The following is a 22,181-nucleotide window of genomic DNA, read 5'->3' on the forward strand; positions in this document are numbered from 1 at the left end:
ACCTTCAATAGAAAAGGTCATCCAGCAGAGCAGAATTACAGGCCAGAACCTCAACCAATTGCACGCTGAGAGGTTGTCACTGTGGATGAAAGTTAGTCCACTGAATACGTGCTATCATGATGAGTGTGGGATCGCATATTTGAATTCACCCATCTAGTCCTGCCCTCAGAAACCACGTGGAATTGCCTTTGCTGCTGTGTGGATGGAGTTTGCCAGTGCTCCCTGCAACCCGAGGTGCACAGGAAACATTTTTCTCCCTTGAACTTGGAATAGAAAATACCTGAGATGTCAGCGCTCACAGAGAACACAGGGATTTATCTTTTTTAAAATGTCCTCTTCAAGCTGCAACTGGGCCTTTGCTTAATCTTAACATTTTACACCACAATAACCTTGGAAAGCTGCCAGGAAACTATGTTGCCACTTTAAAATAGTGACAGCAAAAGGAAAAATGCATAAACATTTTACATTAGCATGCAAGCGCCCAGTCATTGCCCCACCTTCTCATGAGATGAGATGGAGGACGCTGCGTGTGTCACAGACCGGTGTCACCGCTCGGGTGAGACGAGAGCTTGTGAAACCTGCGTCCTTGCCTATTTTCTGAGCTCAGCTGGAAAAGGTGCTGAGCCACCCCATCTAGCCCTGGATCAGACTACGTGACCCTTAGCAGCCCCACCTAGTATTTCAGATGCCATAAGGACAGTTCAAGGCAATCACCGTTTCATTTATGATGCTCTGGAAAAGCTCCTGCTTTTCCCAGCAGGAAAAGGCGGCATGATCCTGCTGTTTTCTGATGGTGCAGGAATATTTCAGCCTGATCCAAAACACTTTCATCTGTGACCCAGCTAGAAGGTAACATCTCCTGCTTTCATGAGCACAAGAGCAAAAGTGTACTAGAAATATACCCTAAGCTAAAAACTCACTGCTCCTGGACTCAGTGGATCTTTTCTTAAGCCCATTACTGAAACCTTTCAACAATCTCAGAGATTTTATATGGACCAAGACACATGTTCAACCCAGAAAACATATACATAATGTCATGAACTAGTGCTTCAAAGATATAAAATGCAAATCTTTCCAAGAGCTTCAATGGGACACATCTTTCTGTGCCCAGAATGTACAAATCAGTGGCAGTGGTACCTGGCAAGCAGTATTATATCAGCTCTCACATTTCTCCCACCCAGCAGAGGTGGAGAGCATCTAAAATGAAGATATTTCAGTGGCATAGGAAAGCCTTGCTTCTTTCCACATTAGGTGTAAACAGAGGGAAAAGGCAGAAGGGAAAGTAAACAAGATTTTTTTTCAGGACTCTTTCCTTTAAAAACTCTTTCACCCTCCTGACTTTGGCATATTTCCTGATAGAAAAATACCTTTAATTTCTTCAGTGCAGAAGAACCAAGGCATGGGAAGGGGGCAATGGCCATGTTGAACCAGCACAAAGCAGCAGTTGGATGTGGCAACCCTCAGTCCAAGTGTCCAGGCACTTTTCTGAGGACCCGAAACAAAACACAACTGCCCATCCACCTTTAAAGCTCTGCTATTTCTCACCCTCCCTTCTGCAATTGCGAACAAAAGGCTAAGAAATCCACGAGGGGGTGTGCAGCTACAGTCTGCCTGTTCCTAAAGAAATGAAATTGGATCAACCAATTCCCTTCATACATGCTGAAAGACATAAAAAAGAAAAAAAAAAAAAAAGTACCAGTCTTGATTAAATTCACCATGGAAGGGCGAAAGGCCTCAGTCCTATTTCTTTTTTTCCATTGCTAAAAGGAGATGTTTTTAATTAAAATCCTTTTGACATACCAGGCCCTCTGCTAACACGTTTTACTATCCATTCACAGCACGTCAGGAATGGCAGCCTGGAGCAGGATTCGACTCTCACTGTATTATTATGAAGGGACAATAGTATAATATTATAAAGCCAGAGGTTGGAGCAGACCTGCGAAGTCATCCAGCCCTTCCTGCACGCTTCTTTCGCTTCTGGTCTCTGACAGAACTGCTCTCAAGAGAGTCCTGTGCTTGGGTGACGCCCTAGGTTGGGCTCTTGAAAGCCCTTGCATTAAATGGGTTCTTTGTAATGTCCTCCATTTGAGTGAAAACAGGGGCTCTATTGGTGCAGTGTACCAATAGAATATGTTGTTGGCACACCAAGTCAACCTAGCACTTCCAAAGGAGTTGAAACTCCTTCTCAAAGGAGTATCAGAACTGTACATCAGTGCTACACCGACTTCCTCATCAGACACCTCCTAGGGCTTGTCCTATATTGACTTACACCAGAAAGAAACACCTGAAGATTAAGCCAAAGAGGACAATGTAGTTAAACAAACAAAAATTCTGCAGCTCCGCATGGGTTTCCTGTATAAGCTGGTACACGGTAACACGCTAAGATGACTACTTCGAAGGCACGTATTTCTTGGCTGCATAATGCAGTTCTAACACACAATCCTCATTCCTTGCTCTTGTGTTAATCATTATTCAACCCAACAGCGGCTGGTGAATTTTCTGCTCAAAATTTCATATCATTTATGGCCTACCCCTCAGCACCGTGCAATGAAAATGTTGTCTTCTGTGAGGGGAAAAAAAAAAAATAATCTATCATTGTAGCAAACAAAAGCTGTGAAACAGTTTCCAGGAAGACCTAAATTCTTACCTTGTACTTTCTGGAACTGTTTTAGAGCTAATCCACTGAATGAATAATAATCTGTTTGGTTTGCCTAACTGCTGTCAATAATGGAATACAGAAAATAGAAAGAGCCTTTGTGTTATCTTCTGCACAACACTACATCTGTTTAACTTTCCCTCCCTAGTACCATAGGAGATGCTTCATATACAAAACAAATTTCAGAAGTGAATAATAGAAAAATAATCAAAGGAAATTTATACTTGTAAAAAATGAGGTGATTTTTTTTTCCTGTTGGCAGCCAAAGGGCCAACACCAAACCCAGTAACAACTAGTATGAGTTCAGAAAATGATTTTATAAAAACTAGCTTAAATGATTAAATGCAAGTTTGTGTGATATTCTGAGAAACACATTTTGATCTTCACTTCAGCATGTGCAACTCTGTATACAGGACAGAAAAAACTTTCATAATTCTTTCTCTTTTCTGCAAAAGCTGCCAAAAATTGGCCACGGTTTGAATGTTTTGCTTAGCGTTCCCTAAGAAGGTTACTTGGAGACGCAGGCAATGCTGTAAAATCAGCAAACCCAGCCACCTGCTCTAGCCAACATGATGCTTGCAACGACAAATTCTCAGGCACAGAAGCCCCCAAAATGCATGGGCCACCTTTCTAATGAGTTGTGGATCCCACTAACCAGCATGGTGTGCACGAAGACAAGTCAAAAGGAAGCATTCACTTATAAAGCCCACATTTCCTAGATGAACCCTCATTTCACATCAAATCATAACCCTGGATCTTCCTCTTTTTTAATACTAAGTCCAACATGTTTATTTCCGTTTAGTTCACCAAATAAAAATAGTTTGTTAGAAACTGATACCTGCTTATTTCTCACTTGACTAGTAAACTAATCATTTTCAGCTATTTTTCTTGTCTGTTTTGAGTGAGACTTAGTATCTACAAAACACAAAAATTATTAATATTTACCCCCTCAAAAACAAACAAACAAACAAACGTAAGCTATGGCACCAGCTTGCTGCTTACATTCATGCTGCCAGTGAAACAAACAATTCATGCCCACCAGAGGCCTGAGGGTTTCGAGAATTTCTTGTTCTAGAAGACTGCACTTGCTTTTGGTACACTCAACACAAGCATGGTGACAGCACAAAATTAAATGCTTTGTCTCAAGAGAATAGCACTATGTTATTATGTCAAAAGCAGGACAAATGTAAGATGCATCATGAAAGATAAATCTCCAAGCCAATTAATCTAGAATATATCTAATAAATTGAGAAATAAATCGTTTTCACCTTCCTCCTACTCCCCAAGATAGTGTTTTCCAGGTGGGCCTGCATACAAGTGGAAACTGCAATTCAGTCAGACACAGGATCTTTCAAAAGATCAAGGAGAGAAGGAATGAAAAAGACTGGAGCAGAAGGGAAACATGGAAGAAGGTGCTCGTAGCCTTACCGTTGTGAAACACCCAGGTGCAAAACACAAAGTAAAGAAACACAATGAGGGGAAAAAAAAAAAAAAAGCAAAAAACCACCAAAACAACCACAAAATAAATAATTAAAAAAAAAAAGAACAAAAAAACAAGTCACCACCAAAAACCCCAAGCGCCCCATCTCATTTTTCCGAGTCCTCAATAGTGTGCTTTCTCTGCCTATGCGGTACCCATGAAATATAAAACCACCCTAATGGTCGCCCAGGTTACCAACTTCATTTAGTTAATCATCACCACTATTACCAATGTTCAGGCCTTGAGAAAAAAGGAAAGAATGACTGAAGAGGAGTGGAAAACAAGGAACTCAAATGAACTCCACCCCCCGCTTTTTTTTTTTTTTCTTTAAACATGGTGAGTAATTAGCTCTGTACCTATATTACCTTTCTTTCTCCCCCCCTCTTCTACTTCTTACCACCTCCCCCCCACACTTCTCAAGTAGACAAAGTTCCCCCAGCCTTAAAAACAATCGGGTATCAATTAATGGGGTATCAGATATGCCAGGGGGGACACAGAGGTACCCGGCTTTGCCCAGGCAGCTGCAGGTCTGGAAAGGAATGCAGCTCCAGTGGGGGAAAAAATAACTTGTTGGTTAACCTGCAGGGTGAGCCTTAATCAATAGGCACAGCCCAACGAAAAGAACAAAGCATGTGAAACTTAAGCCTTTATATCTCGGAGCTCCATCAGATAAAAGCTGTACCTGGAGTTGGAAAGGACAGCCAGGCTTAGCTGAAAGCTTAAAAGCATCAGGGCAAACCAAGTTCTGTTTCTAGAGTTCAGATGGCTTATTGATCGGGATTACTTCTGCCACCACCAAAGATTGAAAAACAAAATAGTAAGCCCCTAAAACAGACTTATTTGGCTCTAATGACAGAGCCATTAAAAAAAAAAAAAAAAAAAATCTAATTAAAGTGAAATGTGCATCCCGACTGTGAAATGTGATTTCCTCGGGCCACTTTCCCCTGCCCAAAATATGGTAAGAACATTCTAATTAACTTGTTTTGCAAACAAAATGTCTAACAAATTAACATCTGATTGCACTCATATTTTATGTCCAATTTACATTTTTGTAATTTGAAATCTCATTACATGCTTTTTTCTTCTTCTTCTTCTTCATTTATTTATTAGGAATGTAGAAAATAAGCACTTCAGCTTTTCTCCCCCCCCCCCCTTTTTTTCCCCTCCAACTAAGGAGGCTAAGAAAACCCTATTTCCTAGGCGAGCAAACATTCGCACAAAAGGGGAAACCTAGGAGGGTTTTTAAAGTTAAATGAATATCATATCGAAGCAATTTTCAAACACTATCATTAACTGGTATATCATAACTGAAGTATATTCTAATGTGCCCTTTCATTCATTTCAATTCTGATTAAATTAAAATCTTTGTTCCATGGAGGATTTTTTTTTCTTCTTTCTGAAATAAAGAAATTTTACTCCATTTTTGTACAGCAACATGCATGAGTAAAACTGTGTCAGCGGGTCAGCTTCAGGACCCACACTTCTCTGAACTCATTCCCTGCACAGACCAGCGTTTCCCTTGGTGCTAACAGGGGCAGGCTCCAGACAAGAACTGAGCCCCTGCTCTGTTGGGAATACCAAATAGCGTCACTGTATCTGGCATCTGGAGTTTGATGCTGGTCATCGCCAGCTCTCAGCAACTTCTATAAGACACCAGACTTGGAAGTTGTAATTTTTAGCTTTCCTGAAATGTACTAAAATAGCCAGGACTGGGTTCATGATTACCATGGCTAGTAATTTATTTTGTCTGAGAAATCTTCACCAAGATCATTGCTTGCTGGGCAGAATGGGAAGAGGAGACGGAATTTGGTATTTAGTTAACAGTTTCCAAAATCCTGGCATTCCTACGGTTTTCTACAAGTTTGTAACATTTTGGTTGTTCAACTTCAGTTGCCCATATGCCAAGCAGTGTCTTTTAACAGCTCAATTTCTCACTTAGTAATAACCAATGATTCAATAATTAAAATGATTGATTTTGAGAGCTCTTTAGACACCCACAGGCAAAGGTGCTTGCAAAAGTCTTGCATGTAACACCTCCAGCTTTGTGCAGGCACCGAAATTCAGACACCCACATCTGCAAGCTGTAATGCCAGTTAAATTAAAAAATGGATCAAAGCCAAGTAAAAAGACTGGGACCAGTATAGAATTTGCAAAGTAAAAATTAAATGGAAAAAAATCTCACAGCTAGCTATTTGTGTACCAACAGAACAGCACGCCATTTTTCCATAGTAATGCTGTTCTCTGAGATTCACACAAACGCAAACTAATTTTCTGTTACAGAGGAGTCTAGAACAAAACAAAAGCATCTTTAAATCATAATTCTTTCAAGGAAGAAGTTAAGTCATCTGAATTTAAATACTTGCAATTACAGGGAGAAAATATACGTAAAAATAAAAATGAAGAATTAACCTCACTGGAAAGGAAGGGGTACATAATCTAGCAGTATTTCATGCGATCCTGACAATTTTTTTCAGAAACAAGCTATTAAAGCCCTTCCTGAAGTCAGTTAAATCAAACAGCATTTAAATCAGGGCAAGCTCAAGCTCCCTGGCTCTGAGAAGCCAGATCCCCTGGCGTTATTTCGGCCCAGCTCGGTGCCTCGCAGAACTTTCTCGAAGGCTGTTTTACCAAAGGGGTGGAGGGAACGAGTGAGCAAACATTTTCTGCTGACTGCAGAGTGTCTGCAAAGCCAGCCCAGAGCTTCTTCGTGAATCCGGGTAGATGCATTATACAAGAAGCCTGCTTCCTTACAAAACACCTCTTACTCCTCCATCCAAATTTACCACGTCAACAGCATCACCCTCCAGCTGCCGACCCAAGCGGAGAAGCCGAGAGAGAAGGGGCTTTTTGGGTACCTCGACTCGATCTGCCCGTCTGAGAAAGCAGTGCAGCGACTGCCTCCAGCCCACTACTAGACTTCAACACTTCAAAAATGCAGCAAACCACTTTGTTTTGTCTTCTGCCTCTTTGGTGTCCAAGCAGGCAGCACAAGTAAAGGCTAGTCGCAGCTGGCACCGCTCCCTCCGCAACGAGAGCGAACTAGCGCGAGAACGGGGAGAAGACTTAATTATGCTCGTTTTGTCAGGCACACACACACATAAAAGCCTCAGGTAAGAAAAGAATAAACAAAACGAACCCAAAATGGCTCCTCCGTGCCATGAGCGGAAACCGATGACTGAAGCAGAACGAGATCTCCCCTTCCACCTGAACAACAACAGCGGCTGAAAAGTTCCCAATCAATTTCCTTCACTTCCAGCACAGCAGCTGAGGAATTAATTCTGGCTCCAAAGTAGCAGAAGTAATGAGAGTATGTCTAAAACTAGAGGGTTAGGCATTTTGCAAATGCAATAAAATACACTAAAATGCCAGTTAATTTAAAAACTAACTGAAAAGTGGCAATCGCCACAAAGAAATTGAAAAGGAGCCTATAGCACATTGCATTTCGGAGGGTCACTGTTAGCAGTACCCACGCTAGGTGCTCGTTGAAATGCAACGACTCTCTTTGCATAGATCTCTTAAAATTTACACTAATCTCATTTCAGTCGCCATAAAACTTCTCCGAAGGCGTCTTTTTTTCCAGGCTCTCCATGACACCTTGGTGAAACTCTCTTTCCCCCATGGCTCCCTCCTATTCGGTTTCTTGGTTCTGCTCCTACCTGCCCTGACTGGTTTTGCTGGTTGGAAAATGAACGTTCGAATTCATGCGCCGCTTCCCCCTCCCCCAGAACTGAGCAGACAAAACCTGATCCCTACAACAAAACCCTCTTTAATCTACCTGGGGAGAAAAGGAGGAAGAGAAAAGAGGACAGAGCCCTAAAAAAAAAAAGTGAAGTTGAAAGGAGAATTTTGATGAACGTAGGCATGAAAGGCATCAAAGAAGTCATGCTGCATGCTAGGCAGATCATTTTTACCACAGCACCTGGACTCTAAGGCTTACCAGGACCATGAACACACACACATTCAAGTAACTTCAGCATGGAAGCACAACCACCTTTTCCCAAACCAAGCTCATCAGCCTTCGAGAGGTAACAAAAGGGACGCAATGACCGTCAGGAGAGCGCACGCCAGGGTTTCCATCGCCTGATCTTTCCGTGTCCTGGAAAAGACGAACTCGGAGCGAGAGGCATTCGCAGCGAGATTCACACGAAACGACGGAAGACAAAAAAAATTTTAAAAATAAAATACAACTGTACCTGAAAAAAAAAACAACACTTCTAAATCGTATCAGACTATTGAGATAAAACAAAATTAAAAAAAAAAAAATAAAATAAAAAAGGAAAGCAAAGGATGAAACCACGCATGGCTTTCTTCGCAGCCCAGAGCGCTGTTGCTTGTTTAAGCTGGAATTGAGAAGAGACGGCGAGTGTCTACGGGCTCGTCTTACATGTAGTCCTTCACCCCTCCCTGCGCAGGTGCATTCCTCGCGTCCAACCAATCTCATGGCCTCTAGCTATTAACAGGTGTGTCCTCCGCTCGGGGAGCGGCCGAGCCGGGCCGACTGGCGTGCTGCAGCCCTACTTTGCACACACCGGCCTCTCCGGGGGCACGCGGGTCTCCGCACTGCTGCCGTGAACAAAGATTCAACTATTTACCGAGCACACGCTTGGATTGGGAAGTGCTGCTCCAAAGTATGTCTCACACCCCTTCTAGACACCCTAAGATGTGTAGGAGAAGAATAGAGGTCTACCAGCACCCAAGGTTCCAGGAGGAAGTGGCATTCAACATTGCTGAGATAGCTCGAGTGTTTTAGAAACCAACTAATTTTCAGTCAATCAGAATATGACACCCATTGAATTAGAAATCAGATTATTCAACTGGAACCCTCCTAGGTCACCCAGTTTGCAATGGAATAGAAGTTACGTGGATGGGCTGATGATCTCTTTCCCTAAAAAGGGTGACCTGAGGCACAGATGCAAGGACATGCATGTAATTTTGCTGGTAAATTCACAAGAGTTTATTTTTTTATTTTTTCAAATCTTAAGAGCAGCTTGAATCCCATCACCATCTAGTCTTGACATCCAAAGTTATTTCAGAAACTAATAAAGAGTCCAACCACAACTCAAGTCCACCGATACACAAGCTACTAAGAGCAGAGGCCTACAACTGGATTCCTAAATCCATTCGCAGGCACCATGACTGAAATTACAATGACCACAGCACACGTCAGCGCAGACATGTGGTATTTACTCCTAATATTTCTGTGGTACTTACTCCTAGTTTAGCCAGGTAGAAATCCCATTCTCAATGCTAGCAAAAGGTCCTGTTTTGGCTGTAGTCGACAGAGCCATACTTCCCTTTCCCTGTACAAAATGCTTCTGGGATGCTGACAAGTGGAATCTCTTCCTTGATAACCTTGTTTTGAAAGTGTTGAAGGATGCAGGAAAGGGGTTGATACGGAACCACTGTTCACTCCTCACCATGATTAATAACTGCATTTAAAACAAAGCCAGACTGTGGCTTTCTTTACACCAATTTCAGCCCTTTTCAAGGAAGTTTTCAGCAAATTCTCATCAGTGTCACGAAAAAAGAAAAACAAGTGAAATATTTTCTCCTTGTTATGAAGGAAATGCACTCACATTTCCCATGAAAGATGTAGCTAATGAAACAACAAATTATCATGTTAATTAGCCCAACTGGCAGAAGAATTCCCCTAAGACACAACTTATCCCCACAGCTAACTCAAGAGAAACCTTGGAAACCTTTAGTTGCGAAAGACTGAGTTCTCCTGCAAGGTGTTATACAATTTGCAGTTAGATTGTACTCTCGACTGCTTCAGAGCAAGCTGGCTTTCTCCTTTTCTTCTCCCGCTTGCTGGAGCTGTCGCTTTGAAACGTGTTTTTGCCTGGGACAGATCTAGCCCACAACATTTTGGAGAAGAAACTTATGCCTGCAGCATCCCAGTCTGCATTTGTGCACCCTCAAAAGGAATTTAAAAGTCAAAGTTAGTAAATAGCTTTCCAAATACAGGATTTCAGTGTCCAATTCTTTGGACGGCAGTTGGCATAGATAGCATCTATAATCTATAGGAAACTACCCACCTCCAAAATACATATCCCAATGGGATACATGCACCATGACGTGGGGCAGAGGTGTGTGGAGGCACGTCTAGTTAGCACAAGTGATGCTGGAGTGACATTGGCCATGACACAGGTGGTAAAATCCTGGTGCCAGGGCCCTACATCTCTCAAAAGATTTACTCACTTTGATCTTTTCAGCTGTCTTGACAGCAATTCAAAACCCAAAGTAATAAAACTAGCACAAATCTGTCAGCATATGCTGCAACACCATCCTGTATGACAATATAGTTAGAGCCTACTTCCACATTGGGCCATCTGGACACTTAAAATATTTGAGATTTTAACCTATGTGAGCATCAAATGTATAGATTATTATCTTAGCTGGCACACAAACAGACATATTTTCTCCAGCAACAGGAAACGGCCAGGACATGGCTTAGGTACATGAATTATATTAGTATATATGAATTACCCCCCTTAGTGCACAAGCCTCCCCCTCCTTTTGTAAACAGCATCAACATCTCCATCCTGCCTGAGTTACAGCCCAGGAGCCACCCCCATTCTGATTTTTTTTCCAGTGACCTATCCAAGCTACCCCTAGGTTTGAGCAATAGTCATTATCCTCTATGTAGTTCCACTCCAGGAGACTGGATCCTTAGGAACTCTTCCAACCAAGCCCCATTTCCCCACAGCTGTTTTTTTCTGAACTGTTTCACCTATAGCTGGCTTCTAGCTGGCCTTGACAGGCAACACAGAGAACTGAGTTTTGTGATGGAATAAGGCAACCATATCTTTCCACAGAAAAAGACGAGAAATGACTGCAAATGAACCTCTCTGTTATCACAACAAGAAATTACTTATTATCTGCAATAAACTGCACTCTGGCCTTGGTTAGTACACAAGGGCCATTTGTTTGCAAACGAAGACTATTTACATATGACATACTTGCTTGATGGTAACGCTAAACACGTCTCTGTCATCTCAGTCCAATCTGTACGTCGCTGTTGTACCTTGTTGCAAACATAGGAGAAGCTTCAAATCAGGGAGACTTACCCAGCATCTGTAATGAGAGAGTTATGCTAATTTGGTTTACAAAATTCTTTGACATCTCTAAAAGATTCCCCTTGAAAACCTCACATATGGTAACGCAACTGACCACTGATCTGTCTGTGGAACGAGTCTGGGCTTAGTGTCTTGGATATCTTTCAGCCCATCTGCACTGTCTGCACACCTTACAAAAGTCGTGATGTTCAAGATATCTGTAAAGAATGTTGTTTTATATCGGAGGAATTGAACCAGAGAGATTAGGAAAACTGAAGTGACTTGCTTGAAATCATACAGAAAAATCTGTTGTAGAGCCAGAACATCCAAGCTATTACATTCCAGCCCACTGCTCTGATTTCCCTTACCTTCCTATTTCAGCCAGTAAAACCACTGACAGCCAGTGGACGATGTTGCCACATAAGACTGTGAAATTAAAAACAATTTTCACTTATATTCTTCAAAAGTTAACAGCCTGTTTAGATCAGAAATAGTCCTGTATCAGCTGGACTCAGAAGTGCACAAGTCCTCAATAAATGATTTATAACATTAAGCAGAAGCAACATTTTGTGGCATACGTATAATGCAGCAGAGGACTAAGCCATACAGGACCTGCTGGTGCTATATAACAATCTGGCTTGTTGAGCCTCTCATATTCTCTTCTAATGCAGCAATAGTAAACGAGTCTTTTCCCCTGTATGCTGAGGTGAGGCTTCTCAAGGGCTTTATGATCTTTGAAAGCAAGCTGCTGAGAGATTTCCATCATTCCATTGGCCAGAAAACTAGCTCAGCAGCATGTACCCCATGTCAGACTCTGAGAGATTCAAATGCAGGTCCAAAACTGCTACACAGATAAATTAACTAATTTGGAGCTTGTGCAAATAGCATTTTCCCCACGTCTGCAGTCCATACATACAAAAACCCCTTCTTTGTGCTCCAGGGATGCAAATGCTTCCTCCTGCTCTTATAAGCTTGACCCTATCACAGCAGCAAAACCCAGCACACAACGTAACACCACTAGACTGGACAAACACTTGCCCATTTTATTTATTTATTTGTAACTAGAGATATAAACTATCCTTGAAATAAAATTTAATTCCTGGCACACTGTTAGGATGCTGAAGATGTTGGCTCTGTACTTTATAAATCTTCATGAAGTACACCAGAGAAAACCTTATTACCTAATTTTCATATTTAACAAGATTAACATGCAACTTGTTACACCTACTACTGCAACGTCCATTTCTGTTGTTATCAGAACAAATGGGCTACATCTGGGCCACGAGCACTTGGCAGCAAACCAAATCCTCACATTAATAATTCCTCCTCAGGTAAATGCAGATAAACTGAAGCACACAGGTATCTTGCCCCCCAAAACCATCCCAATTAATGTAACTCTACACCACAGGATGTCACTGACACCAAAATTTTGGTAGGAAGCAAATGCTCAGATAGATGAAAACACACTAACCCTGGCTATAGGGGCACGCCCACAGTTTTAGATGGGATAAAGAAAGAAACGAGGCAAATGCTCCTTGCCACACAGTTCAAACGTAGCATTTCTTGTGTCAAAAATAAACATTTCCTTTCACCAAACTATCTCACAGCCATTCCTCTTAGCACTTTTTTATCTTTTTTTTTTTTTTTTCCAGTAAGTTCATATTATGTAGTTCTGGAAACCAGGCTGCCAAGCACGTTGGACTTCTGATCCAATATTACAGCTCTTTTGTTCCTAGCACAGCTCTGCACCGAGGGGTCACACTGGGGCAGATCCATAAAGGTGCTCACTCCTTTCATCTGCGGGCTGCAGACAGCAGTATCGCTTCCTGCATCACCTCCACCTCTTTCATCTTCGTACCTGCGCTCAGCAGCTCATTGCACAACGTACAGAGCTACAGGCGTGAGATTAAACGCGTGGCATCCCCAACCCCTGTTTGTTTGTGCAGCAAGCGCTCAGCAGCGCTCCCCAGCCCCGCACCAGGGACGGCTGCAGCAGCACACCTTGCTAGAATTACCAAATTCTGTGCAGATGGGCGAGCCCACTAAAGTGGAGGCTGATACGTGAAACCCAACTGCGTTTGTGAGAGCAAAGTTCAGTGCAAGGCACCACCTGTCAGGTCAGGAATAGGAGTCATAGCAGGAGTAACCTTCCATGTCTTAACAAGTTAAGCAAGCAAAGGAGGAGGGGAGAAGCGTACTGCTCTTTGCAGCCTTCGGAGAGGTACAACAACCTGGAGGGACAGCTTGCATGCAATCAAACACTCTGCAGCTAAAACACGTTTTGCCAGTGGTGCTGTGTAAGGTCATGGGTACGTTTCACTGTTTCTTTACTGCTCTGAAGATGACCGAAGTGGTAGGCAGGCAAGTCAGGCTAACACATGCTTATTTGAACAGGGAAAGAAAGTTTTATAATCTTAGAAACCTTGCCTTCTGTTTTTCCCTTTTTGCAAACATGCTAACTTGGAGCCAACCATTCAATTTGCCAGACTTAAATTACGCTTCCATAGGGCACACGCTGGTGAACAAGGGAAAGGTAAGGTACCCTCCCTTGCACACCCATAAAAACCCTTGAACCTGGCACTGAAGAGAGCCCCAGGAGAGGCCAGGGGCCATTCCTTTAATCACTGCACAGCAGCCTTCAAGGGGCCTGGTCTGCGGCGTTGTGGTGGGTATCCCTGGTATAACCAGTTTGTTAGCAGCCAGCAGAAGCATTCCTGCTGCAATCAAAGCAAACAGAGTTAAAACACGAGCCTAATGACAGCATACTTCAAACGATGCTGAGCCCGTGTTGTGAATGAAACGCAGCTCACAGAGCCAGGCCATGGAGCTGAGCCTCAAATAAGGACTGTCTAGCCTTTTTGCTCGCTTTTTCAATGCTCTTTGATTCAATAAATTATTTTTGAGAATCCAACCTAAAAAGCCTTCCTCAAAGCCTTCCTTGCAGAGACGCCAAGCAGCAAAACACAAAGTCAATGAGAAGCCCCAGATTCCCTTCTTTACCACCAGAATGTCAATCCCACATCTACACTGAAGCCTATACTGTACTCATCAGTGAGTCCCAATCAACCTCATCTTCCCCCCAGGGAAACTGAAGGGGTTCCCTGAGCTCCTGCACAAGGATCTGAACATTTCTGCCTTTCCTTCTGGCAGGGTTGCCTGCCACTCCTCGCTGCCTATTATCAAGTGCAGCAACTCAGCACCTGGGTTTGCCTGGACTCCCATCTGCCTACTCCCCATTTGGCCACAGTTGAATGAAAAGAAAAAGAAAAAAAGGGAAAAAAAAAAAAAAAAAAAAAAAAGGAGGGAAAACAAAGTCTTTCATCTTCATAGCAGCAAGATTTCAGATCTAAAGAGCTGGGGCTCTCAGCTGCTTTAAATTGAGGGTTATGGCTGCCAACTGCCAATCTGAAGCTGCATATTAGCTTTCATCCAATCCTGCGTTGCTCAGGCCGTAGCTTTTCTTGCCCTTTGTTTCCTCTCGGATCAGTTAAGTGGAAGCAGGTGTTTTCCTGCCCTGCTAATCTCTAGTACATTCAGACAGGCCCAGCAACTGCTCCCGTGTCCCAGACAGGTAAATGGAGCTTGGTGGCCGTGCTAATGGCTCTACAGAGCAGCCCTGACAAATGTTCTGCCCTTTGCATGCAGTTTCATTTCACATTCTCTCCCTCATCGCACTTCATCTCTATACAGACCTTTGTTCTTCAAATGTGGAATTCTAAAACCAAGTGAGATGTTGAGCTGCTTTGAAAAGCTCTGATAGTTAATCAGTTTCTGGAACGATCCCGAGCACAAAGCCCGTGCTCACAGCTGAGCAGAAGCACTGCTTCTTTCAAAGCCGTGCAGCTTTAGTGCGTGGGCCTGATTCATGCTGGGTGTTGGATTTTAAGGGCTCACCGTGCTTTGGTGGCTGGTATGAACCACATCCTTGTGCTCAGAGCTGCTGGAAGATGTGCATAGCTGTTGGTAAGGGCAGTTAGGCTGGTACCAGACCACAGGCTGGCCAAGTCACCATGAAACAGAGCTGTAACAGGGCTGCTGGGTTAGCAGGGTCAAGGCTGTCTTGAACCTGCAAGAGGTCATGTAGACATAACCCCAGTACCACAGCCTAAACACCGGCAATAGCTGAGAATCCCACACTGTTTTGCTGGAATGACTGACCAACTTCCTCAACTGCCATAGCATATGCTATAGGTAAAGAAAGGGAGGCTGAGGGAAAAGCCAGTTAGCTAAGATCACACGAGGAAGAAGAGTGGCTTACACACTATTTATCTCCACATGCCTGTCAAGGCTTAGCAGCAGCAGCCAAGCTTTTCCAGCTGACACAGTCCAGCAAAGAACCTCTGAACAATGATCTGGTTTTCTTCTCCTCGCCCACAAACCGTATCTTTTCATTAGGGCAAGCAGTATTCCTTTTCCCTTCAGACCAGCTTAATCTGTAATCAGGAACCTACTGGGCAACCGAGTGGCACTGTCAACATCTCTGCCCACGCAGAGATGGTTTCAATTCTGATGTCGGCTTGCCGGTTCAGACAGCAGCCACCAACGGAGCAGCTCTTTCCTAATTGCATCGCGTGACAGTGCAAATACAGCCCTGACTTCACCACTGCCTCGTGCCAGGGGTGAGCTCTACCAGCAGCGGCAGCACCCTCCTCCTGCTCGTGCCTCCCCAGCACAGCCCGTGGTGCGGGGCTGATGGCATGCAGGCATCTGAATCACCAGCCCACGGCACGGCTCCGTGAGTAAGCGTCTCCCTCCCATCGCACTTCCACGGCGTGTTGTAACAGCTTTGCATCTACCTGCTTTCTCGAAACCCTGCACCTGGCAAGCTGATGAAGCCACGGAGGAAAAACGACCCAGCAGAAAAATCATCAAATCCATAGCACAATGCCAAGCTTCACGATGATCCTTAAGTTAGGTCCTCCATAAACCTATAAATGACATGAAAGAAAGGAAATGGTTAAAGGCACAGTTCGCTGCAGTCCAATTTTAACGTTTCTATATTAAGTAAATAAAGTTAACATAAAATTCGGGTCAGGAACTATTTGTTCAGGGTCAGGTGACTTCAACTCAGCTAATCAGGGAGACACACCTTGCCTTTTGAACAATCTTCCACATGAGATCTGCAGTTAAAAACAGGTTTGCTGCAGATCAAGTCAGTGAATTGCAGCACAAATACCCACAAAATCTAGAACAATGGGCATAATTTTCACTCCCCAGAGCATGCAAGCTCCAGATTATAGCAAGAGCAGGCACACACCAAGCAGAGGGAACAGAACCTTACAACTCAGAGAAAACTTACAAGACCCAGGACATACCATAAAAGACCCTAAAAAGCAATACATTGTTTAGATCGGTGAAAGAAATCCACCCATCTGAAAGCTTGCTTACTTCAGACCGCGTTGGCTATATGATTACACTCAAACCCGCTCGCGTTGAGGACAGCAAGAATTTTGCCATCAACTTCAGGAAAGCACCTTTAGGCCAGCTGGGTTAGCCAACTTTGGTACAACTCGGGCTGGCCGCTTTCGTCCCAGTAAACTTAACTTTGGTACGCAGCCATGGCATTGCTTAATCCTTCATAGCCTTTTTTTTTTTTTTTTTTTTTTTTTTTTTTTTTTTTTTTAATATTCCCACATTAAAAGCCTTGTTGAGCCTTCCTAGGACCACACACAGCAGCTCTCTCCCCGAAGTTTGGAGCAAGGTAGTTCTGAAAGCGCAGCACCCTGGCAGATGACCACTTCTGCCTCTGGGATTGCGTTGTTTTCCTAGATATTGCACCATGAAACTTTCAAAGCTTGTTCCTTCTTAGAGGAAGAGACACCATTTGGAGAAACAGGGCTGATGCAGCATATCCACACTGAGACTTGATTTCAGCCTCGCTCACCTCCTTTCCCTAGGATGGAAAATATATTCCGGTGCACTGTGCTCCACTGACAGTCCCACCTTTGTTCAATCTGCTCACACAAATAACCCATTTTGTCTACAGTTATTCATATTTCCTTAGCACGTGGTGTTTTTCTCCTTCCAAGGTTATCCATAAGACATTGCCCACCTCACATCCATCTTTCCTGTATTAGTTCGGTTCTATCGCAACAAAAGCAGCAGAGTGCACAGAGGAGGTCACCTGCCCATTCTGATATTGATATATGACCATAATTACACACACACACACATATATATGAGCAACTTGAGCTTTTATACTCCTTCCATTCATTTTTTGCTGATGTTGATAGCCTGTTGGTTTGGAAACTGGGGTAGGACAAATACTCAGACAGGCCATATCTCACCATCAAAAGCTCTACTGAGCTATAAGCATACTGTTGGAACAACTGCAATGGGTACTTAAAAGATCTGTCAAGCTTGATTCGGAGCTCTTTTCCCAATTCAGATAGTCCTGGATAAGCAAATGTCCTGGATACAGTTAAGCCTTGGTTCACACCCACAACACAGACAACTGCAATTGGAAATCGGCACTTCCTGATGTATTTTCTTCTCGTAAATATTTAGAAGCAAACTGGGAGGAAAAAAATGACAGATCAAGTCCTTAAGGATGATCTCAAAGCTGCTGCTCTGTGTTGCCAGAAAGGCAAATATTTTGGTTGAGCTGCTTTTGCACGGGGTGGCTGTGCTCCACAGAAAGCACACGCCTGCAAGCACTGCTGGCCGTGCCTGCCTGGCCGGCCGTTTATTTTCCAGCGCCGCAGCTAGAAGAGGCAGAAACCAGTTGCATTACCTGGCAGACACATACCTTTCTCTGCTTGCAATGTAGAAGCAACTAAAATAATTTCAAAGCTCTGAATTTTTACCAATGATAAAATGATGAGGCAAAAGAAATAAAAACTGCTCTGATTTCTGGCTTACTGCATGCAGCCATCGCCTCTGACATACAAATCCATGCGGTGCTGAGCAAACACACCACCTTCAAGAGCAGCTTTAAAAATCTTGTTTCCTGGTATTTTTTTTCACACGAGTCTGATACAACGGCCTGTTGTTTAAAGCAACAGACCGCCATGTAGCAAAAACAGATCTAACACCCTGATTAACCTCCTGTTTTGAACAGCAAAGATCAGCTGCATTTAGCACTGACTGCTAAGAAACGCTTCAGAATTAGGAAAAAAGAAACAAACAACCTGCTTTACCTTACTGGACATGCCATGCTGCTGTTTTATTTTGTGCAAATTATTGCTCTGGGTTGGGCTGAATATGCACATCGATTATTTGATTACCAGTCTTGGGTGAAGACAGGTGCCTCCGTGCTGAGCTGGGGGTTGCGTGCTGGGGGCAGAAAGGCTCTCCACCTAAGTTAGCTTTGCGGAAGTCCTCCAATCTGTAAAAACAGTGAGCAGCCTAATTCAAGCCTCCAGACTTTCGCTGAGCTGGGACAGAATTTTCCCAGCGCCAGCTCCCCTCCTCATCTTCGGGCTGGGCCAGGAGCTGCAGCACTCACCTGCCGTGTGGCTCAGGTACAGCATCCCCCACGAAAAATCCAGCGCGTGTCCGTGGCAGGTCCACATCCATTTTCTCAGCTGAAAGAGCAGACAAAAAGCTGCCGAGTCGCCACCTCTCCCAGGCAGACAGGGAACCCCCGGAGCAGCACAGAGAGCCTGGCCTTTGAAATGGAGGCTTCATGGCAGGAATGGGAGGATGTAACACAGCGATTCATAAAAAAAAAACAACTGACTAGTACCACCCGCAGCAGCCCAAAAGCATCTGTAAAAATTAGGTTACTTAATGAGCTTTGCCAATCTCTAAACAACATTAGTCTATGAATATGCAGCACAGAGACAATGTCTGGAAGGGTCAGCCATGGGTCGCTGTACTCTGAGCAGCCTTTTGCTCGGAGGAACGTGCGTCTGTTAGACCTGGGAGCATCCCACAGCCCTGCTCCTGCTCAGGGCAGCTCGGCTCAGCTTCACAGCACACAGTCACCTACTCGTGTGCTTGGGAGACTCAGCAGAGTTTGGGCCCGAATTGGTCCAAAGGTCGCACGCAGCTCCAGCCAGACATTGCCACATAGCTTTAGTATTTGTGTGACACAGGCAGAGGTTTTACGGTGTGAATATTTGGGAACATCAAGCCCAGATGCTGTTTTGTGGCAGGTGGCTGAACTTCCAACAGTTTGTCAAGAATCTGATGCTGTGAGTTTCAGTCTGAACCTGTCTTTAATGTGAAAATGAAGGTTAGGGAGCACCTGCTTGCCCCATAGCAATCCATCTTTTCAGTTGCATGCATCCCTTCCATCTACAGCAACCAGAGACATGCTCACGTGGTGCCACTTGTGCCTTTACCTGGTGGAGCGATGGCCCCGTCCTGCCCCATGAAATGAGGTCATGGCACCCCTTCCTGCACCTTTCTCTTGTATTTGAATGCAGGAGTCAGGGTGTGCCAGAGCCACCTGCTTGGAAACAAACATCAGGGATTACTCATTCAAATCACAAGCAGCAAGGATGTGGGTGATGGTAAACACACAACTGCAGAGGAGACACCAGGCCTGTACAAAGCCTCATTACCACCTCATAAAGTAGAACATGCATGCAAATGACAAGGTGTCAGCATTACCTCATGCCAGCAAACTGGGGCACCCCAACCACAGCTAGCTAAGCTTCGAGCTCTGCTTTTATTTTTTCATTTTCAGGGGGTGATAGCAGAGCATCGGATGCCTGTAGGTGCACAAGCCCACGGTACGGGCAGCTGACCCTTGCTGACAGGAGAGACACATGCACGCATCCAGCAATTAACACCCTTGCTCTTATGAAATGCAAAGCACCTTGGGTTCTCAGCAGCTCCAGGGAATAAAAGTTCTCGGCGTCTTGGCTTTGCTGCTGGCACGGGCGGAGGTCTCCCCTCAGCAGGGCTCAGGGGACAGACCCAGCCATGGCTGCAGACGTGCAGCCTCCATGGCAAACCAGCGCTCGGCCAGAAATCCTCAGCATCGCCCTGCCTTATCGGGGCCGCCGGCAGCGACATCGCATTTTCCTTTGTAGACTTGGTTTACATGCAGGAGGATTATTTCCGTTGGGATTGTTTCAACTCTAACCAACTGTTCGGCTATTAAATTTAAAGCGGCTTTCCTAATCTGCGATACTTGCACCTGTCTACCTGCCGCTGTCCACATTGCCGGCAACCGTACCTGTGTCAGCAGATACAGCAGGCTTAGGTAAATCCAGCTGAGTTTGGAATACAGCAAGAGAGGAACACTGCTCGCTGGATGCATCCCCCAGGCATGGGACAGGACAGGTAGCAGGTATGCAAGCACACCACGGTGCCTGCAAGCACTCACATCGCTTGCAGTAGCAGATGGGAGCAGTTTGAAAGGTTGGTGCCAGGGCCTGAGTGACCATAGGGTGGTGTGAGCAGATACAAAAGGAAGGTGGCCGTGATGGAGCTTCCTTCCTGCCATCCCATCCCTCCCTTTTTTTTTTTTTTGCAAGTGTACTGGAAAGTACTGAGACCCTTGCTGGAATTCAGACATCTACAGTTGTGATAAAAATACTTTGGCTTCCCTAGATGAGCTCAAACCATTTCACAGACAGCAAACAGAACAGTCACATACCTGAGAGAAGAAGGGGCTGAAAGATGACCTGAACATGGTGCTTTGTTAGGTGTTGGAGGGAAGAGATGGCAGCAAAGAGAAATTTTAAGGAGACACACTGAAGGGCTGCCAGTTATTTCTACCTATCCCAGATATTTTAAAAATAGCGAGAATACCACTCTCAGTCTGATTTGTCAGGCAGAACTGAAGTAAATTCACCCAACTCAAGCAATTTACATTGGTGTCTAGTAAGCTGATCAGACTTAGATGCATGAAGAGTAGCATTAGGAAGAGTAAAACACATAATGCAAACTACAATAGCAGATCTGATCAAATGCCTACTCTAAAATGTGGAATGACTCCAAAAAATTTGAATGTGTGGTCAATTATCTTATTAATTTATCTTTGACACCGACCTGCCTGCTGACTTCGAGCAGCGTTAGCAAGGCAGCTACCCAACGGGACAAACACACGACCTGATACGGTGCCTTTTAGATCTGTTTTACACAGCTTTAAGATGATGAGTGCATCATCAGGGCAAGAAGTATCAAGGGTTGTCCTCAGAGGGATGATTAAAAAAAAAAAAAAAAGGACTAGAAAGAAAACCACAATTGTAGATATAAACATGCTATGCAGGGAAAACAGAAGATGCCAAGAGTATGAGCAGTTTCTGAGGCCCTTACAAAAGCACACTGATTAAAGCAAGACTTCAAAAACTGACACACTAATAGCAGTTCTTGCTCTACAGACATTTATACGTGGTGAGCAGCTCCTCCTGCTTCATCTCCCCGCGTGAAGAGGGAATGATGCCTAAGAAAAAAGCACCTGGTACAGCTTCCCCAGCGCTGCAGATCCATGCCAACTTCTGGAATAAGCGGCCAACATCTGAGCAAACTGGCATTTGAAAACCAGAGATCAACTTTGCATGGATAATTCAAATGAGGATACCAACCAGCGCTTCACTGACTGCATGCATTTGAATGCCAAATAATAGGACAATAAAAACACAAACTAACCAGCCCAACCTGGTAGATCCTGGGAAATTATAAAGGAAAAAATACCGCAGGTGACTCAGCAATAGGACACCGATGCACAGTGACCCTTCTACAGGGTCTTACTTGAGTGTTAAATGGTGAAGTTGGTTAGAAAAAAAGGTTTCTTTGTGTCTAATCAAATTCTATGCCTCAGAAGCGATGGTTCTCTTTCCTGCTCCAAGTGGGGAATATGTGCTTGTACCTAACTGTAGGGTCTCTACCCACTGAGACTTCATATCCCATAATTTCTCCGGTCATTTGAGTCATCTAGAACTTGATCAGACCTAGGGAAAGTATCAGCAAAGAGGAGGTTGCAGCTACATCTCTGCAGACGTTTGAGAAATGCATGCTGCCATGGTGAAGATGGTATTTACCGTCCAGACTAGGCAGTAATTCCTTAAGTACGGCTTCTGGTGTAGCC

At 44.1% G+C, this 22,181-nt stretch overlaps 1 long non-coding RNA gene across 2 annotated transcripts in view; it reads right to left on the minus strand.

The window, feature by feature from the left end:
* Positions 1-10,842: 10,842 nt before the first annotated feature.
* The window catches only part of LOC118177298, a 39,404-nt gene continuing 28,065 nt past the window's right edge, over positions 10,843-22,181 (minus strand). For both annotated transcript variants that reach the window (XR_004755747.1, XR_004755748.1), the window contains exons 3-4: positions 18,642-21,536; positions 10,843-16,122 (exon numbers count right to left, since the gene is read on the minus strand). This is a non-coding gene — a long non-coding RNA (uncharacterized LOC118177298). The remainder of the gene's footprint in view (positions 16,123-18,641; positions 21,537-22,181) is intronic.

Source organism: Oxyura jamaicensis, chromosome 21, assembly GCF_011077185.1.
Source record: "Oxyura jamaicensis isolate SHBP4307 breed ruddy duck chromosome 21, BPBGC_Ojam_1.0, whole genome shotgun sequence".
Taxonomy (NCBI): Eukaryota; Metazoa; Chordata; class Aves; order Anseriformes; family Anatidae; genus Oxyura; species Oxyura jamaicensis.